General features: G+C 46.7%; 1 protein-coding gene and 1 pseudogene across 31 annotated transcripts in view; both read left to right on the forward strand.

Annotated features, from left to right (window-relative positions):
- Positions 1 to 21,690, forward strand: part of CMKLR2 (chemerin chemokine-like receptor 2) — a 53,910-nt gene that overhangs the window by 10,626 nt on the left and 21,594 nt on the right. For 3 of the 31 annotated variants that reach the window (XM_051849240.2, XM_070070329.1, XM_070070330.1), the window contains one exon: positions 20,653 to 20,687. The exons of 9 other annotated variants lie outside the window; for them this stretch is intronic. The gene's annotated coding sequence lies outside the window, so the exon portion shown is untranslated. Of the gene's footprint in view, positions 1 to 13,134; positions 13,246 to 16,559; positions 16,659 to 19,161; positions 19,274 to 20,362; positions 20,506 to 20,567; positions 20,688 to 20,979; positions 21,088 to 21,690 lie in introns of those variants that run through there. 19 more of the 31 variants (XM_017343059.3, XM_070070315.1, XM_070070333.1 and 16 more) reach the window with 13 other exon arrangements.
- LOC138848937 (transcription factor AP-2 gamma-like) lies at positions 5,215 to 6,615 on the forward strand (annotated as a pseudogene).

Raw genomic sequence — 21,690 nt, forward strand, 5'->3', positions numbered from 1 at the left:
CTTGTCTCTCTGTGCAATTCTGACTTTCAAATAAATAAATAAATAAATCTTAAAAAAAAAAAAAAAAGGAATGCTTCAGATCGGCTCATCTCTAGCCATTGCGGCCATCTTGGGGGTGGGGGGTGAACCAGCAGATGGAAGACCTCTCTCTCTTTCCCTGCCTCTGCCTCTCTGTAACTCTGCCTTTCAAATAAAATAAATAAATAAATCTTTAAAAAACAAAAATAACAACGACAAAAACCCAAGAAGTGGAACAGCCTGGACTGGGATGCTGCCAGGGCAAACACTGGCTTAACCCACTACACCAGAACACTAGCCCCAGTGACACCCTTTATAATTAACCCATGAACATGCCCTGAATTCTATGAACTGCTCAAGCATTAATTGAACCCTATAGGGGGTAATGGGAACCCCAATTTATAACCCATCAGAAGCACAGGTTAAAAAAAAAAAACCTGGAGGCTGGGAGCTGGTACTTAAGGGGTCAGGGGAGAGGGGCTGCTCTCAGGGATTGAACCCTCAACCTGAAGCCCTGAAGTCATCTCTTGGTTTTTTTTCAAATTTAATCAGAAGAAACCCAGCTGGTGTCCACCACAGCATTGATTGCTTGCTTGCAGGTGGGGAGAAATTCCTATAGCTTGTGCAGTCACAGAAGTCTTCCGTGTTGATTACTGTCATATGAGGGAAGAGGAAAACCAATTTGTTTCCTTCACAATTGCTGTCAGTGAAAGGGCTTGCTAGCATAGGCCTGACTCATTGCAACATGTGGCTTGAGGGGAAAAAAAGGACAGAAAGGTGATGGGTGAAGAAGGATGAAGAGCTTTTGATTCCTTGGCGGCCATGTGGTCACCCGTGACATGGAGTGGCAGCTGTGCTGCCCGTTACTAACAGTGAAAGTCACCACGGTAATTTAGAGAGAGATTCAACTCCCAGGGAGTTACTTCACTGAATGTTCAAGGAAACACAAGCTCCTAAGAAAAAAGGGAAATCTTGGATCCCTTGGTTATTGTTGCCTGTACTGGTGCCCAGAGAGCTGGGGTAGGGCTTGATGTGTTACTAAACTCAGATTTCAATGAGTCCAAGTTTAGCGCACAACCTTCAGAGCCACTCACCAAGGTACAAATTATGCAGGGACCACAGAGAGTACCTGAGACCTGTGCTTACCAAGAAGGTTGTCAGGGTGGGGGTAGGGGTGGGGGTAAGGGCTAAACAGAGGAACTAATGCAGCCAGAGGTTAGAGGGGGAAGGGCATCGTCAATTTCGTGGGAGGTGAGTGAATGAGGGTTTCAAATGCTGCAGGGGGGAAGAACATGCCTGGGTTGATACGGGACCCATGGCTCACTGCAGAACAGACAAAGTGTGATCCAGACACATGGGAGATTACTCCCAAGGGAACAGCTACCCTGGTCAACTGGAGGAAAGCCAGTGGAAAACGAGCTGACCCTGAGAAGAACTGCCCCCACTACCCCTATAAGTGCCAAGTGCCATTCAATGCAGCTGATCTGCCTGCCATGTGCGGCTGACTTTATGAGGAGAGGCATATTCATAAGCTCAATATGCCCATTACTCAGGTTATGGTGAATGCTGTGATTATGCGAATCCCTTCCACGTGGGTGCTCCATGACCTTATTTCTGAAAATCTAACTATAGCCGCAGAAACCTGATCAAATTTGCAGTCTCAGCTTCTCCTCTTGAGTCTTACAGATGCTAATGAAAACTTTAGAATTAACAAGAGAACAGGGAGGCCGGCGCCGCGGCTCACTAGGCTAATCCTCCGCCTAGCGGCGCCGGCACACCGGGTTCTAGTCCCGGTCGGGGCGCCAGATTCTGTCCCGGTTGCCCCTCTTCCAGGCCAGCCCTCTGCTGTGGCCCGGGAGTGCAGTGGAGGATGGCCCAGGTGCTTGGGCCCTGCACCCCATGGGAGACCAGGAAAAGCACCTGGCTCCTGGCTCCTGCCATCGGATCAGCGCGGTGCGCCGGCCGCAGCGTGCTGGCCGCGGCGGCCATTGGAGGGTGAACCAACGGCAAAGGAAGACCTTTCTCTCTGTCTCTCTCACTGTCCACTCTGCCTGTCAAAAAAAAAAAAAAAAAAAAACCAAGAGAACAGGGAAAGGCCAAACTGGAGAGTCGAAAGACCAATTCCAAGAAAAGCGAAATTTTTAATAAGAAATAAGGTGAGGGCCTGGCACTGTGGCATAGCGGGTGGAGCCACCACCTGCACTGCCAGCATCCTATATGGGTACCAGTTCAAGTCTCGGCTGCTCCGCTTCTAATCTAGCTCTCTGCTGTGGCCTGGGAAAGCGATAGAAGATGGCCCAAGACCTTGGGCCCCTGCATCCATGTGGAAGGCCAGGATGAAACTCCTGGTTCCTGGCTTCAGCCTGGCCAAGCCCTGGGCATTGCATCCATTTGGGGAGTGAACTAGCAGATGGAAGATCTGTCTCTCCCTCTCTCTGTAACTCCTTTCAAATTAATAAATCTTTTAAAAAATAATTTTCAAAAATGTTTAATGAAGTGAGTAAATAAAATGTCACTGGAGGCTGGCATTGTGATGAGCTGGTAAGGCTGAGTCTCAGCTCCTCCACTTCCCATCTGCTCCCTGCTACTGCACCTGGACAGTAGTGCCTGAGCCCCTGCTACTACGAGGGTGACCTGGGTTCCAGGCTTTGGCCTGGCCCAGCTCCAGCAGTTGGGGCCATTTGGGGAGTGAACCAATGAATGGAAGATCTCTCTCTCTCTCTCCTCTCTCTCTCTCTCTCTCTCCCTCTCCCTCTTTCCCCCACCCCTCTCTCTCCCTCTGCCTCCCTCCCTCTTCCCTCCCCTCCCCTCCCCTCAACCTCCCTTCTCCTTTGCTACTCTGCCTAATAAACCTTAAAAAACAAAACAAAAAAAGAAGATGATAACGGGGAGGGCATTATGGCATGGCAGGTTAAGCTGCTGCTTGGAATGCCTGCCTCACATATCAGTGTACCAATTGAGTGTTGAGTCTTATTCTGACATAGCTTTCTGCTAATGTACCCCAGGAGGCAGCAGATGATAACTCAAATGGTTGGGCCCCTGCCCAACCGAATGGGAGACTAGGATGGATTTCCAGGATACTGCCTTTGGCTGGCCCAGACTCCCTGGCTGTTTTAAGCATTTGGCAAGTAAACCAGCAAATGGAAAGTCTCTCTCTCTCTCTTTATCTCTCTTTCTGCTTTTCAAATAGATGAAAATAAGAAAATAAATGAACACTTTAAAAAAAAAGGGGGGGCCAGCCTTGTAGCTTAGTGTGTAAAGCTACTGTCTGTGGCACTGGCACCCCAATCCAGTCTCAACTGCTCTACTTATGATCTAGCTTCTTACTAACGTGCCTGAGAAATCAAGTCCTTGGGCCCCTGCACCCACATGGGAGACCCGTAAGAAGCTACTGGCCCCTGGCTTCAGCTCAGCCCAGCTCTAGCTGTCATGGTCATTTAAGGAATGAACCAGTGAATGGAAGATCTTTCTTATTCCCTCTTTCTGTAACTCTGCCTTTCAAATAAATCAATACATCTTTTTAAAAAATGTTGATAAGGGTATAACGACTGGTCCAAGGAGGGTCAAAATGTTTTGATGGTCTTTTTAAAAAAAAAAAAAAAGACTATTTGAAAGGCAGTTATAGAAGAGAGACAGAGACAGAGACAGAGAGAGAATCTTCCTTCCATCTGCTGGTTCACTCCCCAAATGGCTGCAACAGCCAAGGCTGGGACAGCCTGAAGCCAAGAGCCAGGCACATAACTAGGAACTGGAACTCCAAGTCTCCACTGTGGGTGCAGACACTCAAGAACTTGAACAATCTGATGCTTTCCTAGGCATACCATCAGTGAGCTGGATGTGAAGTGGAGCAGCCAGACTGGAGCCCCACTCATGTGGGATGCTGGCATTATAATAGGTGGCTTAACCTGCTCTGCCACAATGCCCAGACCTACATGGTTATTAAGAAATGGAATGAGGCCACTTGGGGAGTGAACCAGCCAATGGATGGTCTCTGTCTCCCCCTGTCATTCTACCTTTCAAATAATTTTTTTTTCAAAAGGGGGAAAGAGATGAATAAAATGGAAATGGATTGGGTTAAAACAAAAAAAGTGGTTTTTTCGTTTCATTTTATTTGAAAGACAGACAGAGAGATCTTCCATCCACCAGTTCACTGCCCAGATACCTATAACAGCCAGGACCGGGCCAGGCCAAAGCCAGGAGGCTGCAACTCCATCCCAGCCTCCCATGTGGGGTTAGAAGGTCAATTTTAAGCCATCATCTGCTTCCTCTCAGGAAGGACATTAGCAGGAAGTTCGATTGGTTCACTCCCCAAACGGCCACAAAGGATGGCGCTGCACCAATCCAAAGCTAGGAGCCAGAAGCTTCTTCCGGGTCTCCCATGTGGGCCCCATGGAACTGGATCAGGAGTAGCCAGGACTCAAACCTTGCCCAAGGTGGAGGCTTGCTGGCCCCACAAAGAGGGTTTTTGTTTGTTTGTTTGTTTGTTTTGACAGGCAGAGTTAGAGAGAGAGAGACAGAGAGAAAGGTCTTCCTTCTGTTGTTGGTTCATCCCCCAAATGGCCGCTACCGACGGTGCTGCACTGATCCGAAGCTGGGAGCCAGGTGCTTCCTCCTGGTCTCCCATGTGGGTGCAGGGCCCAAGCACTTGGGCCATCCTCCACTGCCTTCCCAGTCCACAGCAGAGAGCTGCTCCAGACTGGAAGAGGAGCAACCGGGACAGAATCCAGCGCCCCAACCGGGACTAGAACCCGGGGTGCCAGTGCCGCAGGCAGAGGATTAGCCAAGTGAGCTTTGGCGCCGGCCCACAGAGAGTTCTAATAGGGCACTGCCAAAGGCTCTGTGAACCAAAGAGGAAACCTTGCTGGTCCCATAATTAAAAGGCTCCAAACAAGCTTGCTGTATTTGCCTCCAAATCAGACAAACTTTTAAAGTCAGAAGGTAGAGATTACAAAAGAAAATATGGGCTTCCCCAACCCATGGCAGCAGCATCTACACCATCAGTGGTAGCATCTATGCTCTCACAGCCACTGATGTGTAACCGGTCACTGGATGGCAAGGCTGGGAGGCAGAAGATGGCTCAAGTGACCCCAATTTTGGATTCCTGCCTGGGGAGTGGAGGTAGCCAACATTTAACTGGCGACTGCCTTCCGGAATACCATACATCCAGTTGTGGAAAATAACCGATAGTACCAAGTACAAAAACTGTGAGGCTCACCACGTCACCAGCGTCCCCTACCTCTCTTAGGCCCCATGCTGCCGCTGCCGTCCCACGAGGGAGTAGCCTCCTTACCCGAAACTGGCTTATAAGCCATCCGCACACACATCTAAGAGACGCCTATGCCGCGTTCAACACTGCACCAGCCGCGCCCGCCGGCAGCCCGCGGCACACCCGCTCCCCCACCTCTTGGGGCTGGACCGCGGTGGTGCGAGTGCCCGCAGGGCTGCCAACTGCGCTCGGACCTGCGCAGCTCTTGCACCACCAGACTATGGGTTCGCACAGGTTCCATTTCAATGACCAAGAAGCCTTTGAGCCTCCCCTGTCCGAAAAAGCTGGTGGGAACCGTGATGAATCCCAGGGGGAGTTTTTGCTCCTCAGCTTTATGTATAAATATAAAATGACGGTGGCTTAAGTCTGGAGACGATTGTCGCCACTTGGTTGCCTAAATACCTCACGGCTGGAAGGTGTTCTCAGAAAAGCCGAATCAAAAATGGCGGCCGGTCCTTGCCGGAGAAGCGGCACAGGATGAGGTTGAACCTTCCAGTCCGCAGCTGGAAAGCCGACCACGTGATTCTCCCGACGTGCTTGGGAGAAAGGGAGGCTGTTCTTTTGGTTTGGGACTTTGCATACGTCTGGGAGGCCGAATTTCCTCGTAATCTGGTGGTGGAGTATCTAACTAGATCTCATTGGGGCGCACGCAATGTGAAGAATATTCCTCTGGCAGCGCACCAACTATATAAAGCATGAACAGATCTTCCCAGTCAAGACCAAACACACAGCTAGAGCATTAGACCCTCCCCTGCTTGGAGACAAGCATCCAGGACCGCATCGGCTCACTTTAGCCTAACTGTGCACGGTTTTTGCTGTGAAGCCATCTTTGACGCAGTGATTGTCATGGACAAATCCTATGTGAACTCTGCAGACTGGAGCCCAGCTGGTTCTAACAAAACCCTGGAGAAAACGGAGACGCACAGGAAATCCGACAGGGGTGAAAAAAGGGCTAGAGAGTCGGGAAGGAAGAGGCTGCCAATCTGGAAGCCCCTGGTGCCTGCGGGGAAGAGTCCATTGCTTACCTTACCTTTCCCTTATGGTTATAAAGTCCTCCGTCCAGGGCAGCTTTGTAGGACAGCAGGCCGCCTGCAAAGCCAGCATTCCAAACAGGCACTAGTTCAGTTCCTGGCTACTCCACTTCCAGCCCAGCTCCCTGCTAATGGCCTGAGAAAAGGCAGTGGAAGATGGCCCAAGTAAGAGACAGAAAGAAGCTCCCAGCTCCTGGCTTCAGCCTAGCCCAGCCGAGGCTGTTGAAGCCATCCCAGGAGTGAACCAATGGATGGAAAACCTCTCTGTGTCACTCTTTCAAATAAATAAATAATTTTTTTTTTAAATCAGTGTCTGGATCAGCAGTGACCTCAGTGATCTTGACTTGGCCTCCAGAATCCTTAGTTCTGTTACCAGTTTTAGAACCTTTTTTTTTTCTGGTTTCTGAAGCTTTCTTTTTTTTTTTTTAACTTTTATTTAATGAATATAAATTTCCAAAGTATGGCTTATGGATTACAATGGCTTCCCCCCCATAACGTCCCTCCCACCCGCAACCCTCCCCTTTCCCATTCCCTCTCCCCTTCCATTCACATGAGGATTCATTTTTAATTCTCTTTATATACAGAAGATCAGTTTAGCATACATTAAGTAAAATTTCAACAGTTTGCACCCCCATAGAAACACAAAGTGAAATATACTGTTTGAGTACTCGTTATAGCATTAAGCCTCAATGTACAGCACATCAAGGACAGAGATCCTACATGAGGAGTAAGTGCACAGTGACTCCTGTTGGGGCAACCGGGACAGAATCCGGCGCCCTGACCGGGACTAGAACCCAGTGTGCCAGCGCTGCAAGGCAGAGGATTAGCCTAGTGAGCCGCGGCACCAGCCAAACCTTTTAAATACTGGCCGGCGCCGCAGCTCACTAGGCTAATCCTCTGCCTTGCGGCGCTGGCACACTGGGTTCTAGTCCCGGTCAGGGCGCCGGATTCTGTCCCGGTTGCCCCTCTTCCAGGCCAGCTCTCTGCTGTGGCCCGGGAGTGCAGTGGAGGATGGCCCAGGTGCTTGGGCCCTGCACCCCATGGGAGACCAGGAGAAGCACCTGGCTCCTGCCATCGGATCGGCGCAGTGTGCCGGCCGCAGCGCGCCAGCCGCGGCGGCCATTGGAGGGTGAACCAACGGCAAAGGAAGACCTTTCTCTCTCTCTCTCTGTCTACTCTGCCTGTCAAAAAAAAAAAAAAAAAAAAAAAAAACAGTGATGGGGTCATCTATAACACATCTGTAGATTTTATTCACATGTACACAGGGTATTAAGAATGAAGTTCTGGGCTTGGAAGATTCTATTCAATTGAAGCTGTCCAGAAAACTGACTTTGGGTTATTCCTATTGGACTGAATGTCAAAGTGAGTGTGCGGTATAGTATGTGTGGGTGAAATGGAGATTTGGAATTGAATTCCATATCTGTAAGTGTTCCTGAAATGTTGTGTGTGTGATACTTGTATAATAAATGTATTCTCAGTAGAAAAAAATTTTTTAAAGAAATATGATCCGAGCTCACTAGGCTAATCCTCCACCTGCAGTGCCGGCACCCCAGGTTCTAGTCCCAGTTGGGGCACCAGATTCTGTCCCGGTTGCTCCTCTTCCAGTCCAGCTCTCTGCTGTGGCCCAGGTCCTTGGGCCCTGCACCCACATGGGAGACCAGGAGGAAGCACCTGGCTCCTAGCTTTGGATTGGCGCACTGCACCAGTGGCAACGCAGCGGCCATAGCAGCCACTTGGGGAGGCTGAACCAACGGAAGAGGGAAGACCTTTCTCTCTGTGTCTCTCTCTCTCTCACTGTCTAACTCTGCCTGTCAAAATAAATAAATAAAAATTAAAAAAAAAAAACAGATACCAAATGTTTTCCCTGATCTGTGATAACTATAGAGTACGTAAAATACAATGTATAGGAATGAAATTTAACATTTGATCATTGTTTACAGCCTACAGTTGTGGAACAAGTGTTTTTTTTTGTTTTTTGTTTTTTGTTTTTTTTTTTCCTTCATGCTACTTGTTGAACTCTTTACTTAGTGTAGGGTTAATCTTATAAAGTAAACTGAAAATAGATCTTTGTAAAAATTAAGACTGAGAATAGGAAAGAGACAAAGAGTAAAGTTGAGAGTATGGGCGGGAGGGAAGGTTGGGTAGAAAGAATCACTGTGTTCCTAAATCTGTATATATGAAGTGCATGACATTTGTATACCTTAAATAAAATTAATTTAAAATTTTAGAAAATAAAAAATGCACTCTCCTCTCATCTAAAAAAATATTAAAGCTTGATAGGATTATGAGAGTTGAATTATTTCAACAGGCTTTATATAAAGACCATATGTTTCCTTTATCTAAATTTTTCTGGGAATGGATAGTATGTCTAGCTGGGAATATAATATCCCTTTCCTAGTATTATAAAGCCAAAACCTCTTGCTGAAGTCCTATGGGGCTACAGTTAAGAAAGTATGGTTGATGGAATTAAGATGAAAGTTTACATGAGAGTTGTATTTGGAAATGCTTCAAGCAAACTGATTGCAACTCTTTGACCTGAGTATGTCATGGGAATGAATATCTTATCAAAGCAGAGAATGTTTTCCCTACCTAGTGTTGTAAACAGAAGGCATGTAAATCCATCCTTTGAGCACTAGTAACTGAATATGCTAAATAGCAACCCATAACACTACCCAAATCCACACAGATTAGAGTAGAAGCTGGACTGTTGGTATAAGAACAACTTCTCCATCTCATAGCCCTACATGTAGCCTTGACTGGGGCTTATGGCCAAACTCTGCATGCCTCCCAGCAATGGCTACTGCCATGTGGTCCAGAGAATTTAAAAGGCTTAGACAAGATCATGCCACCTGGGGAATACAAAGTGATATTCATAAGCAGAGAACCTCTTTTTCCCCTCAATCTGGAACCAGGTGAAGAGCAGCCAGATTCTATCCTCTATAAACAGCTCTCAACTGACCACCCAAAAGATGCTGGGTTTGCAGATGGCGGCTCCAGGGTAAACAGAAGCATGCCACTTCAGTTGCAGAAAGTAAAATCAAATCAGCTCAGAGGGCTGAACAGCTTGGCTACAAGACTGGAAAGTGTAAAAGCCTCTCTGTATGGGTTTTTAGTTATTCATGGGCAGTAGCCGACATGGACAGGTGGAAAGGCAGAACTCTGGCCTATTAAAAGGGTGCCCACATGAGACATGAACTTACAGAAATTTGAGGTTTTTTTTTTTTAAAGATTTATTTATTTATTTTAAGGCAGAGTTACAGAGAGGCAGAGAGAGAGGTCTTCTATCCGTTCATTCACTCCCCAATTGGCTGCAATGGCCAGAGCTGTGCTGATCTGAAGCCAAGAGCCAGGAGCTTCCTCCAGGTCTTCCCACATGGGTGCAGGAGCCCAAGGGCTTGGGCCATCTTCCACTGCTTTCCCAGGCCATAGCAGAGAGCTGGATCAGAAGTGGAGCAGCCGGGACTCGAACCAGCACCCATATGGGATGCAGGTACTGCAGGCCCGGCTTTACCCACTATGCCACAGTGCTGGCTCCATGAGGGATATGTTAAAGCATGACATGTCACTGCCCATCAGAACTTCCTTCTGCCTTTGAAAAGTAATTGGAATGGACAAGCAGATATCCCCATGTGCTCACTTAAGGTGGCAACTGGGGTACATGAAATATGTAGATACGAAGAGATGGGCTGAATCTGGACGTGTTCTTTTTATACCCTCTCAGGCACATAATGCCAATAAAAATGTCCTGACTGCCAGCAGAAGACACAGAGACCATAGAGACTACTGGTACATCCCTTGCGGGAAAGCACTGAGCATAGCTGGCAAGTGAGACTCCCATTGGTAGTCCTGGGGGGTGACAAATGCATCTTGGCAGGAATAGATACCCATTCTGGACCAAGACTTGCCTACCTGTTGGAAAATGCAAATACTCAGAGGGCTATAAAAGAACCAGAACAGATGCTGGTGCAGGGACTTGGATGCTCAAATATCATTTCTTCACACTAAGGAACATAGTTGCACAGCCCATAATGTCCAACAAAGAACAGAAAGATAGCCTCCTCAAAGCAGTTGTTTGACAGAGAAGAGGAAGGGGCAACCAAAAGACCGGTTGTCTACAATGGAGTGAAACAAGGGCACACAGAGCTGGCATATGCACCTTAGCAAGTGGGTATGCCCACTCAGCCAGGTGGGACCACATGGGCATCTCCACCTAATTGTGCTAGTTTTCTAATACGTTTGGGGAAGAAGGCGTGGAGAAAGATGCTGTTGTCACACTGTAAGTCTTGCCAAGGGAGAAGTAATGACTTTTTTTAAATGCCTCCTCCCATTAGCTCAGTTTTCCCCCCAGGAGTCATAGGACTGGGGCTGTTAACTACAAGCGCTGAGAGTAAGGATGAAATGTAATAAGGAGGAATTAGAAAGTTCATAGTAAATGCAATTAAAAGATAAGGTTTGGGGGTCAGAGCTGTGGCCCAGTGGGTTGACGCCCTGGCCTGAAGCACTGGCATTCCATAAGGGTGCTGGTTCAAGGCCCAGCTGCTCCACTTCTGATCCAGCTCTCTGCTATGGCCTGGGAAAGCAGTAGAAGATGGCCCAAGCCTTGGGCCCCTGCACCCACTTGGGAGACCTGGAAGAAGCTCCTGGCTCCTGGCTTCAGATTGGTGTAGCTCCGGCCTTTGAGACCATATGGGGAGTGAACCATCGGATGGAAGGCTTCTCTCTCTGCCTCTCCTCTCTCTGTGTTAACTCTGACTTTCAAATAAATAATCTTTTAAAAAAATAGATACGGTTTGGAGGCAGGCACTGTGGTGCCATGGATGGAGCTACTGCTTGGGACACTTATACCACATATCAAAACATTCAACAAAAACTGATCACAATAAACACAGGTAATATAATCATAACCAAAGTGCTTGAGAGGGCTGGCACTGTGGTGCATCAGGTTAAGCCATCATCTGCAATGCTGGCATCCCATATGAGCACCAGATCCCAGCTGCTCTATTTTCCATGCAAATCCCTGTATTGTGTCTGGGAAACCAATGGAAGATGGCCCAAGTCATTAGGCCCCTGCACTCACATGGGAGAAAAGGATTGAATTTTGGGCTCCTGGCTTTGGCCTGGCTCAGCCCTAGCCACTGTGGCCATCTGGAGAATGAACCAGCAGATGGAAGATGTCTCTCTGTCTCTCTCCCTCCTACCACCCCCGCCTCTTGCTTGCTCTGTAACTCTGCCTTTCAAATAAATAAATAATTAAAAAAAAAAAAGAGCTTGAGGAACATTAAGAGGCGGGTCAGGATTTAGGATTAAGGCAATTTGTACTAAAAATGGAGGATTTCATGGAGGAGTTTGAAAGGACCTATGAAACTTGGCAGCTTGGAAAAGACAGAGATGCCAGGCCAAAGCTAATACACATGTGCCTGGTTGAATTTTCATTAGGACCCAATAGTCCATAATGGTAAGAAAAGTAATAGAATAAAATTAGACCAGAGTTAATTATTGAACCTAGAAGAAAATGCTTAAGGATAGGAAATACTTAATTTTCCATAAACTTTCTCTTTAGCAGTTTGTAGTAATGAGCCTCTCTTTGAAAGGGAAAAAAAATCTGGTAACAGAATTCTGCTTAATTATAATAACTACGAGTTGACATAGTGCAAATGCTTAGGCTATCTTTTGCTGCTTTCCCAGGTAATTGCAAAGAGCTGGATCGGAAGTGGAGCTGCGCCCATATGGGATGCTGGCACTACAGGCAGTGGCTTCACCCGCTACACCACAGTGCTGACCCCTAAATGTTTCTTCCGTGTACTTTTTTTCTACTCATTGTGTAGGTCAGCAGATTAACACTATACTAAACATAGTTCTGATAATTGAGAAAGAAATTCCTGCCTCCTTCACTAAACATTTATTGAACACCTTTCGTTAGGTTTTAAGATTTTAGGGTTCAGGCCGGCGCCGCGGCTCAATAGGCTAATCCTCCACCTGCAGCGCCGGCACCTTGGGTTCTAGTCCCGGTCCGGGCGCCGGATTCTGTCCCGGTTGCCCCTCTTCCAGGCCAGCTCTCTGCTGTGGCCCAGGAGGGCAGTGGAGGATGGCCCAAGTGCTTGGGCCCTGCACCCCATGGGAGACCAGGAACTCCTGCCATCGGATCAGCGCGGTGCACCGGCCGCGGCGGCCATTGGAGGGTGAACCAACAGCAAAGGAAGACCTTTCTTTCTGTCTCTCTCTCTCTCACTGTCCACTCTGCCTGTCAAAAAATAAAATAAAAAAAGATTTTAGGGTTCAAAGGAGGTGAGGAGGCAGCCAGTTAAAGTAGGAAGGCTGTTTCAAGGGGGATGCAAAGGGGGTAAAGTGAGTGGGGGTTCAGCCTGCCCAGACAGAGGGCAGGGAGTTTGAAGCCAGGCGTCATTTCCTTTGGGCGGAAAGTTGCTTGTTGGGGGAGGTGCAGACAGCGATTAAGCGGGTGGAGGACATGCAGAAAGGCTCCTTAGCAGTCTGGAATGTCCCAGCTGAGGGGCCTTCTTGAGCAATGAGCATTCCACTAGCCTTTACAATATCTACCTGCACACGGTTTCATCAGGTTTGGAGGTTTGGGCTCAGTGGCCTAGCAGGTTATATCACCTATTAGTTTTGGCATTTTCACCAGCTGGAAGTACAAGAATGAGTAAAACTAGTCCTGTCTGTGAGGTCTCACTGACAGTTTGGTGGGGGAAGAACACCTTACAGATCATTACTGTAGGGTTAAGATGGAAGGCCCTGAAGGCAGAGGGACCAGGAGCCTAGTCTGGGCTTTACCACTTATGCTAATTGCCCAACTTCTCTCAGTCTTGCGGAAGCCGTCAAGCAGCACATCGCTGGCGTGTTGGGAGAGTCAGACGTGAAAGTGCCTGTGACTCGGCTGAGCACTGCCTGCCTTTAGCAAGCACTCAGGAAACGGTAGGCATCACCGTATGTGCAAATACTCTGTGACAGGTGTGGCTGGTATTTGCTTCCTTTGCAATGTCTTCATGATAAGCAACCCATGACTGGTCAACCTTAACAGTTTATGGTGACCGTGTTTGCTCTTGATAAGTTTGGAGGAAAATCTCATCTTTTTACCCTGGAGTTGGGACTTGTTGTCAGTTAAAGGTCCCAATCTCATGAAATGGCTGAACACCTTAACCAGATCCCCCAGACCTAGGGCCAGCTTTCCTGGGTACTCACCCTTCTTCTAACAGATCTGGTAAGGAAGAAGAACTGAAAACAGGGGCTAATGGGTTTGCTGATAACTAAGGACTCCAGTTCCCTTCTCAGATTCATCTTTGCCTTCTCAGACAAAAACACATGCTTGCTACTGTCAAGAAGGCCGTGGCGTGAATGCCTTTTCTCAAAACCCACTGAGTCAGTAGATCTTCCTGAGCTCCGCCCTTTGCCAGGTGCTGTGCTAGGCTCTGGGGGTATGAAGGTCAGCACAGCAACAGCCTGGTGGGGGCAGAGACTCCTCAGATAAGCATGCAGATGCTCGATTACACCTAAGAGCTCTCTGAGTGAAGAGCAGAGCGCAGGGACCCTGATACAGACTGGAGCATAGGTCTGTGGGGGTCAGGGAAGAGTCACTTAGGGAAGTACCGTCGAAAATACCTTTCACCCTGCAGAGGAGTTGGTGGTTTTCTGACTACTCCCAAACCGCCCACAGCTCAGGAAATCGAAGTTTAGTCAAATCAATTGTTTGATTACTTTATGACAAATGCTAAATTGATTTATTCAATCACTCCATTTACTGATAATATTAGATATGACATTTCTGTTTGTAATGCTGTCCCATAAGGACTTTCATTTCGTTAACTGTATTCAAAATAAGATCCTTCACCTCTGAAATGATTTTATCCTTATTAACACACACACACACACACACACATTATATGCACAGATCAAGTGTTGGGCAAAATTTATAAGATGGGAGCATATCCTAGATAAGTTTTTTGTTCCTTGTCTGGGAGAAATGTTTTGCTGTCAAAGGCTATTTCATGTGTAAACAAGGCTTTTCTCCTGGTCTGCCTTTGATTTTGGGGAGATCACAGAAAGGCTTATAACATAACCAATACTACATGAAAAAAAGCATTTCAGATTGTCTCAGAAATGTAGTATATCTCCCAAAGAAGGAAGAAAATGATTGTTAAGAGTATCTAACCATTTCGCCTTTGGATTAGAACATTTATAAGAGTATCCACATTCATTTGTTTTAGCCTCAATAAAAGCTTGATTAAAAAAAAAAGACTTGTCTAGCTATTACAAGTAGAATCTGTTCAAATTGATTGGGTGCTCTTCAGTAATGTCTACACTGTGATCATTTCTTCCCTTTTACATTTTTCTCTAGCAATCAGCGAATAACGTATTCATCAAACATAAGAGAGGGCCCGAACAGAACTGAATTTCTCTCTTGCTGGGGCTGACAACTGAGGACTTCTTTAGCCAGTTGGATTAGAACACGGCAGTGAGATCAGGGCAAGAAGCTCAGCCATGTTGTCCTGATATTCATCACTAGAAATGAACTCATCTATGGAACCATTTGATGCAAAATAAGTAAACTCTTTTAGAACATCATCATAGGATCAGAATGTCCTACTTTGGCAAGGAAGGAATAAGCACAGAGTAGCTTTACTGTAACAGCAGGAAACCATTATTTTTTTGTTCACAGTGGTACTTCTCAATTGATGTTTTTCTCTTAGGATTAAACGTAGATCCAAAAATGTTGTTGAAACTAACTATGAATAATCACATAATCAAATAAGCCACTGATCATTAAATTATCTGGAAACTTAAGAAAGTGCTACAATTCAACAGTCATATGGTAGTCATGTGAATTATTTCATAATGCATCCTAACAAAAGGTTAATCAATAAGATCAAAATAACAATATCATATTTATATTTTAATCTTTTTTTATTTTTTTTTAATTAATTTATTTTTTTGACAGGCAGAGTAGACAGTGAGAGAGAGACAGAGAGAAAGGTCTTCCTTTGCCGTTGGTTCACCCTCCAATGGCTGCCGCGGCCAGCGCGCTGCTGCCGGCGCACCGCGCTGAACCGTAAGCAGGAGCCAGGTGCTTCTCCTGGTCTCCCATGGGGTGCAGGGCCCAAGCACTTGGGCCATCCTCCACTGTACTCCCTGGCCACAGCAGAGAGCTGGCCTGGAAGAGGGGCAACTGGGACAGAATCCGGCGCCCCGACCCAGTGTGCCGGCGGAAGATTAGCCTATTGAGCTGCGGCACTGGCCTATTTTTATTTTTTGACAGGCAGAGTTAGACAGTGAGAGAGAGAGAGAGAGAGAGAAAGGTCTTCCCGCTGTTGGTTCACCGCCCAAGTGGCTGCTACAGCCGGCACGCTGGGGCCGGCACGCTGGGGCCAGCGCGCTGTGCCTATCAGAAGCCAGGAACCTGGACCATCCTCCACTGCCCTCCCGGGCCACAGCAGAGAGCTGGCCTGGAAGAGGGGCAACCGGGACAGAATCCCGCGCCCCGACAGGGACTAGAACCCGGTGTGCTGGCGCCGCAGGCGGAGGATTAGCCTAGTGAGCCGCGGCATCGGCCACAATATCACATTCATTGAACTCTTTCTATAAGCCAGGTACCGCAATAGGTGCTTGCATATGTTGTGTATGTCTTTCAATAAATCTACAATGGACTAGTCCGACTTTCTTCCCAGATCACAAATGAAAAGACAGGACTTGATCATGAATAAAAATGTAAGTTACTTTGGACTAACAAACTTGTATTTGACATTAATGCCCACAAGTAGTAAACAGGATATAGATATAAATACAGGAAACTGGAGAACGGTGAAGATAAAAACGAAATTATTGTAATAGATGAATATGCCTCAGACACTGAGTATATGATAGCAAAAAAAAAAAAAACAAATTGTTTGTTTTCCTTCTAAACTTTCACAGCAAACGCAGTATTCCACGCGGGCACCAGATGGGGGGTTTTTCCCATGCCAAGCATTCTTCTACAGCATTCCTCTATCATCGTCTTTCTCAGTTTCCTCATTCTGTCTTTCCTGACCCCGCGTCCACATGTTACCTATTGGAGTTTAAATCACCAGTTCCCATCTCCGCCCCTCGCGTTCCACAGAAAAACAGTTTACTTACTAACTCATGGAATTTTTATGGAGAACGGATTCGGGAACGACCCGAGAGACGATACACGCAGCGGTAAAAGCGTGCAGAACGCGGCGCGCCAGAATTCCGTGACCTTTGCGCCACCACCTCAAGGCCGCCATGTGGTCCCTGACCCGGAAGTCCTCGGGTGTTCAGGTTGGCCACTAGTCTCCTCCCACCAAAGTGGACTCGTTCTGACCAGTACGCTGCAGGTATGATCTGTACTTTACTGGCAGATCGCTGTGTTTGGTTGTCCCTAGAAATCAATCCAAATGAAGGGGTTAGGAGAGAGGAGGTGGGTTTGACGCGCGCCTCAGAGCGAGCAGCAAAGGGAGCGGGCGCCTGAGGCGGGCGCTGCAAGGAGGGTGGGGACGGCCCCGTGATGGCGGCGGCCTCCGCGGACTCCGGCTCCAGTGAGGTCGGAGGCACCCAGCAGATCATAGTCTTGAGGTGAACTGAATACGTGGCCTAGGTGGCACCCTGCATGGGCAGGCCTGATGATAATAATGCCAATAGACTTTGCCAGACTCCAGTCCCATGATCCTAAGCTACTCTGACTTCGTACACTTTCAAAGAGATTAATGACTGGAAATTGTCTCGGATGCCATGCTTCCAAACCAGCTTGCGGAGAAGGCAGTGGACAATGGTCCAAGTGCTTGGGCCCCTGCCCCCCACTTGGGAGACCCAGATGGAGTTCCAGGTTCCTGGCTTTAGCCTGGCCTTGGTACTAGCTGTAGCAGCCATCTGAGAAGGGAACTGGAAGATGAAAGATCTCTTCTCTGTCTCTACTTCTGTCTCTGTTGTCTGCCTTCCAAATAAATACATCTTAAAAAAAAAAAAAGCAACCAGCTCTTTGAGGATGGATATCACATTCGGAAGAAGTTCCGGAGCGCTCTCCTGTTCAATCTTCCATCTCAAACCTCAGCAGAGGCACTCCTGTATGTGAATGTGGTTGCGTTCACAGATTCAGTACAGTGGCTAGGAGAGCCAGCAGAGTCCCCTGTAACACTGAAGCAACAAAACCCTAGGACTTCAGAGCTGTCAACTTTATACATTATCAAGTCACTCACATTTGTTGCCTGATGTCTGGCTTCAAAAACCCTAACTTTGTGGTTACCTCTTTTTAAGATTTATTTATATTTTTGAAAGGCAGAGTTACAGAGAGGTAGAGAGAGAAAGAGAGGTCTTCCATCTGCTGTTTCACTCCCCAGATGGCCACAAACAGCAAGAGCTGGGCTGATCAGGAGCCAGGAGCTTCTTCCAGATCTCCTACTTGGGTGCAGGGGCCCAAGCACTTGGACCATCTTCTGCTGCTTTCCCAGCTGCATTAACAGGGAACTGGATGGGAAGTAGAGGAGCTAGGACTGGAACTGGTATCCACTTGAGACACTGGCACTGCAGGCTGCAGCTTTACATGCTATGCCATGATGCGAGCCCCTGTGGTTACCTCTCTAAACATCGCCAGGTAGAGGAATGTACCATCTTCTCACTCAGCTCTACAGTGGAACCCAAGTGTTAGTAAAATGGCGCAGTCTTATCTATGGAGCAATCTACACCCTGACACCATCCTAGGCTCTAGCCCCTACCGCCATTGCTGGAAGCCAGGTGGCCACAGGGACCAACCACCCGTGTCAAGCTCCACCCCCATCCTAATGGAATTCGCTACTCCTGCCTCCCTACCACCCCCTGGAAAAGGGATATTAGGACCCGTTTCCTGCACACGTGCTCTCTTTCTCCATCACCCCTTCCCTCTGGTCTGCTGAGTTTTCTCCAGTAAACCCTTTCCCTTACTCAGGTGTTTGGTGTTTTGTGGTGGCCTTACACTAAGCTCTATGGGTTTTGTTCACTACTGTTTATCCAGAGGCCCAGAATATATAGTAGGCGCTTACTAGATATTTATTAGCTGAACAAAAGCCCTTTTTTTTTTTTCTTTTTAAATTTGAGAGACAGAAAGAGCACATTGCCATCTGCTGATTCACTCCAAAAATACATACAATGGCAAAGGGGCAAAAGCCAGAAGCCAGAAAGTCAATCCAAGCCTTCCCCCATGGGTGGCAGGAACTCAGTTACTGAAGCCATCACTCCTGACTTCCGGGGTCTGTTATAACAGGAAGTTGGAACCAGGAGCTAGAGTCAAGTATGGAAGCTAAGCATTCCAATATAAGACCTAGTGTCTTAACTGCTACCCTAAACAACCCACCCCAAATATCCTTTTTTTTTTTTTTTTTTTTTTTTTTTTTTGATAGAGTGGACAGTGAGAGAGAGAGACAGAGAGAAAGGTCTTCCTTTGCCGTTGGTTCACCCTCCAATGGCTGCCATGCACCACGCTGATCCGATGGCAGGAGCCAGGTGCTTCTCCTGGTCTCCCATGGGGTGCAGGGCCCAAGCACTTGGGCCATCCTCCACTGCACTCCCGGGCCACAGCAGAGAGCTGGCCTGGAAGAGGGGCAACCGGGACAGAATCCGGCGCCGTGACCGGGACTAGAACCCGGTGTGCCAGCGCTGCAAGGCGGAGGATTAGCCTAGTGAGCTGCAGCGCCGGCTTCAAATATCCATTTTTAACAACTATAGTTTTTAGTGTGTTCTGTCTAACACTGAGCTAAATTCTGCTTCTCTTACATTCTTATTTTTACTCTCTGGTCTGATAATAAGAGTCCCTTCCTCTTCCAGCAGCCCCTGGGCATTTGAAAAATGTAACCCTGCTCTCTTTTCCAGAACAAGCAGCCTTCACCGGTTCATTCAATGTTCCTCGCATGATGTAGTTTGAAGCTTTTCCTCCATCCTGTCTCCTCTCTTCTGGACATAGTCCAGTTTATCATTGTTCCTCGTAAGTTGTAATTCCTAAAAAAGAACACAATAGCCCCCCAGGTGCAGTCTGACCAGTTCAAGTAGAGCTGGACAAACACTCTCTTGATTCTATTAATACAGCCCAAGGACAAATTTACTTTTTTTTTTTAACTGTAACTTCCCTTTGTTAAGTCACATTGAGATCCTGGTGGGGAGAAAGCTTGCATTTGGGTAGAAATTTAGCATATTTAAATGACAGAAAAGGTCACTGCAGTGTGCTAATCTAGGGGCCCTTGGTGAGTGGAAATGTATATGAAAGGTGGCTGATTGGGTGTTCCTGGGGTACAACTCATTGACTCACTTCCCCTGATGAAAAGACACAGAATAAGCCATTAGTCAATATTTTATTTATATATATGTATACATATCTTCTTTTACAAGATTTATAGATTTATTTGAAAGGCAGAGGGACATAGACACACAGAGACATCTTCCATTCACTGATTCAATCCCCAGTGGCCACAACAGGGCGGGGTGGGGAGTGGGGGAGGAGAAACTATTGTTCCAGGTGGAAGCTGGGAGTCAGAAATTCCATCACGATCATCCAGGTGGATGACAGGGACCCAGACACTTGAGCCATCCTCTCTGCTTTCCCAGGCACATTAGGAGGGGGCTGGATAAGAAGCAAAGCATCTGGGACTCCAACTGGTGTTCAGATATTGGAATGCTGGCATTTTAAGCAGAAGGGGCAGCTTGAACCAACTGTGCTGAAATGCATTTTACCCCCTCTTTTAAATTTGAAAGACCGAGGCACAGAGACAAAGGGAGATCTTCATCTGCTGTTCCACTCCCCAAATGCCTGCAATAGGTGTGGCTAGGCCAGGTCAAAGCCAGGAACTCAATCTGGAGTCTCTTGTGTAGGTGGCAGGGACCCAAGTACTTGAGCCATCACCTGCTGCCTCCCAGGGTGCACATTAGCAGGAAGCTGGAATCAGAAGAGGAGCTGGGACTTGAACCCAGGCATTCTTACATGGGAGAGGGACATCCCAAGTTGTGGCTTAAGTGTTGAGCTAAACACCCACACAATATTACATATATCTTTAATGTAGGCTTCCCAAATCCATTTTAGGGCAATAATTCAGTGCCTGTCATTGCTGCCTAAGCACATTATGAGCTAGGAAAACCTGTTGGAGAAGAGTATTTCCTTTGTACTGTAACTGGCATGAAGCTCAGTGTTGCTTAATAAGTGGATTTTGAAATGAAAGAAGACAGGTAATTCTAAAGAACCTTCTGAACACTGCCTTTTAGTGCCATTTTCCAGGTTAGTATGATGGAATTGGATTTATATAGAAATAATTCAATAGCCATTCTTATTTTTTTTTTTTTGGAACCTTCAAAACTTTGTTTCTTGAATGCAAGCAAATGAAAGTGTCTTCACCTCAAGATACCTATAGGTAGGTGCTGTTAATATGACTACTCTTCAGTGGTTTTAAAGATTCACCTAAGGTCACCAAACTTTCTTGCTTTGAATAAGTAATTACAGGGGTTACCACACTCGGTTTCAGGGAATCAAGCTTTGGGTTTAAAATGATTTGTCTGATTTTGTGCTCTTAGATAAAAATCTTTGGCGAAGAAAGGATATAGGAAATTAGTCTGAAAGTAGAATCTTTAAAAAGAAATTTTCTTGTATCCTGAGTTTCTTCCACGTTTCTCCTCAGGAGGTAAACTGCTTGTGTTATATTTCAGTGAATGGCTATTGTGTTGCTTGTAGAGGTGTCAAGATCATTTCCAACTACTTTCTGAAGCCTGGTTCCTGGAGACACACTTGACTTTCGAGGTATCTTCACTGAGATGGTGAGGATGTGTGCATTCATACGTCCTTTCTAAGAACCAGTATAGTGGTCATATAGAGGGTCACTTGCATTTTCCTTAACAACTTAGACCTTTCTATCCAAGACATGGTGATTAATATCAAATATGTAAGAACGATGTTAAAATTATTTACAGTACAGTTATTGCTATATACTGTTTACTCCCAGAAAGAATTTGCAGATTAAGGTCTCAGAAATGATTCTTGCCCTCTTATTGCTAACCCTGCTCAGAAGATAGGTAAATGGAAAAGATGCCATAGCATGAAATAAAGTCAAGGTAAAGAAAAGAGCTCTTGAAATATTATATGTTGTTTACCATTGAACCACGATCTTTTATTCTCTTCCCTCCCCCGCACCCTCACCTGTCTTTCTCAAAGAAAAGTGAGAAGAAAAGAGAAAGGAGTTAGGGCTGTAAGCACAAATGCTTTCCTTTCTTTCCAGTTCCACAAACTTACATGTGAAGAACGGGTTGGGAAGTGGAAATTCTATTTCTTGTAAAGTTCTCCGGCTGTTTTGGGCATTGCTGATGTTTATAACCTTCTCTCACAGATGTTACATTTTATGAAATGTGACTCATTGGGGTGGT

The sequence above is a fragment of the Oryctolagus cuniculus genome, chromosome 3 (assembly GCF_964237555.1).
Source record: "Oryctolagus cuniculus chromosome 3, mOryCun1.1, whole genome shotgun sequence".
Lineage (NCBI taxonomy): Eukaryota > Metazoa > Chordata > Mammalia > Lagomorpha > Leporidae > Oryctolagus > Oryctolagus cuniculus.